Genomic DNA, 2,855 nt, shown 5'->3' on the forward strand with positions numbered 1-2,855 from the left:
GAAAGTGGAGTACAGGAAATGTATGTAGTGTGGGAGCAGCGACGACCAATCAAAGCCTTTATTGTCTGTGTCGCTTCACCTGCTGTCTGTGTCGTTTCGACTCGTAGTTAGAAAATTTCGGAGGTGCACGTCAGTCAACGCAGAGGCTCTAGTGCTAGGGGGTACGCATCGACACAGACTCTCTGCAGACAATTTGACGCTGGACCGTAAATTGGCCTTTATGTGTTGGACCCGGAATCGGACGAGGACTTTGAGGTGCATGAAGCACAAGCACCGCGTCAGCATCAGCTGAACATTACTGATTGGTAAAGTACTAATAAATGTTAGTAGATAAACTTGATTGAATGACTGAGGTGTGAGGTGTAATCTCCATTTTGCTATGATGCAGAAGCATTGAAGACAACTCACTAGAATAAAATGATGCCCTAAGTCTGTTGTTAGTATCAATATAATATCGTAGGACTACGTAATGTTTGTCAAACTAAAACAGGTAGAACAAGGGAGATGACATGCAGGTTGAAATTATATGTCAGATAATCTTAAAAAATAAACGCTGCATTTTGCTTGTAGTTATCTTCAGCGGTTTACTAGCGGTAAACTTACACATCTATGTGAAGTGCTTTCTGCTATGTCAAATGCATCATAGGTGTAGCTGCTGCGTCATTGTTGTAGCAGCTTTACTTCGTTGTCACATGGGAGGGTGACAGAAATACACTGCAATTTGTTAAAAAAAAAAAAGACACCGAATCAATCTAAAAAACACTTCGGCGACATATACAAGGCCCACACATCACTCTTAGAAGGTAGAAAGCTGTGAGTATCTGCTGGTCCTGTTCCTCCTGTACTACTGTCACTTCACTCTACTGCACATGTCTCCTGCAGAAAGAGCCTCTGTTCTGTCTGTATCATATCAGTCAATCGCACTATTACTTCTGCACCACTGAACAATTTAACATTTAAACAAACTTATAAAGACGACTGAGAAGACTGAACACAAATGCCCCCAAAAAGAAAAATCATATTTTGCAGATTACAAGCTGCAAGTAGCAAAATCTGCAGCCGAAAACGGCAATGGAGCAGCAGAAAGAAGGTTTGGAGTCAGTAAGAAACTTGTGACACCGGGAGGATGTAACATGAAACTTTCCTGAAGTCACTGGATGGATGGACAAAGTCTGGACTTCAGTGACACTGAAACCATCCTGTCGGGATTCAGAAAGACCCGAATAATTCTAACTGGAACTGATGCTGAGTCTGACGACAGCGACACAGAAGAGGAAGCGGTGCTCTGTTTACCTCCAGAGGTCACAGAGTTGTTCAGAAGTGACACCGAGGATGAAGAATTGAATGGATTTAGTGATTTGGAGTGAGATGGAGAGTTTGGTATATGGACAGAAAGTGAGAGAGACAGACAGACAGACAGACAGAGAGGAGAGAGACAGACAGAGAGTGAGACAGAGACAGACAGACAGAGTGAGAGAGACAGACAGAGACAGTGAGAGAGACAGACAGAGTGAGAGAGACAGACAGACAGTGAGACAGACAGACAGACAGACAGTGAGACAGACAGAGAGACAGAGAGTGAGAGAGACAGACAGACAGAGAGTGAGAGAGACAGGCAGTGAGACAGACAGAGAGTGAGACTGTTTACATTCAGCTGATTATTTTCATATCTGTCCATTTTTAGAAAATAACACCTTGGTGTCCTTGGAGGAGCTCTTCATGTTTGCCACAGGGGTGCCACGCGTGCCTCCAGCTGGAATGGATCCAAAGCCACGCCTTGAGTTTCTCGCAAGTTCAACATTCCCAATGGCAAACACACATGTGCCAATACTTTAAAGCTTCCTCTACTGGACTGCTACAGTACCTTTAAAACAAACATGGATTTTGGGATAAAGAATTCCCCTGGATTTGGATGTCATTAATTCAATGTTAATGAGCTGTTCTATGGGTGTTAATGAGTTAATGTTGTATCTTAATAGGATGTGTTGTGTTCAACAGTCAGTAAAACAAATGTGAAAAGACAGACAAGTTAACTGAGTGATTGCAGTGGCCACATGTTCAGGCTAGTGTTTAAATATTGTCACAGGAAATTCTACATTTTATCCAGCAAATAGCACTGTTTATTGTTACAGTCATCAGCGCTTCAGAAGCTGAATGTGCTAATTTTACTCAATTTTTTTATGAATATAAAAAAACAACAACAAAAAAAACAGGCCAAAATAATTTGTGTGTTTGTTTATTGTATGGACTTGAACATTTGCACAAAACATACAGCTGTAACATGTAATTTTATTGAAATGTACAACTTGTTACAACTTCAGGGTTGGGGGTAGGGTTTGGGTTAGAGTTGGGGGTAGAGTTGGGGTTGGGGTTGGGGGTTATTAGGGATGTCATAAAGCAAAGCGCTGCTTTGAAGTACCAGTAGTAAAAGTGTTCTGTCACTTTAGTGTTTATTTCACTGTGTCACTCAAAGTTTACTTTAAAGCAGCGTCGTGCTTCTCTGATAATGTCATAAAGCAGAGTTCTATCACCATGGAGATCCAGGGCGGCATTAGAACATCACGTTGCTACGGCGACAGCGCACTTCGGCGACATATACAAGGCCCACACATCACTCTTAGAAGGTAGAAAGCTCTGAAAAGTTGATTTTGCATAACATGGGCCCTTTAAAGAGTACACAAGAAAGAAGAGAGATTCAACCCACGGTGCCCAAAAAGTACCTCTCTGGTGGTTCGGTTGGTGATGAAATTCCACATAGAGCTGAATATCATTGGAATGTTCAGTGGGTACATTCACAGGAAGGTAAAATGTACCAAGTGTAAAGTAAAATGAATCGCTACTGACAAACACTAGTA

This window comes from Boleophthalmus pectinirostris, unplaced genomic scaffold (genome assembly GCF_026225935.1).
Source record: "Boleophthalmus pectinirostris isolate CB_2022bp ecotype Guang Dong unplaced genomic scaffold, ASM2622593v1 HiC_scaffold_20, whole genome shotgun sequence".
Taxonomy (NCBI): Eukaryota; Metazoa; Chordata; class Actinopteri; order Gobiiformes; family Gobiidae; genus Boleophthalmus; species Boleophthalmus pectinirostris.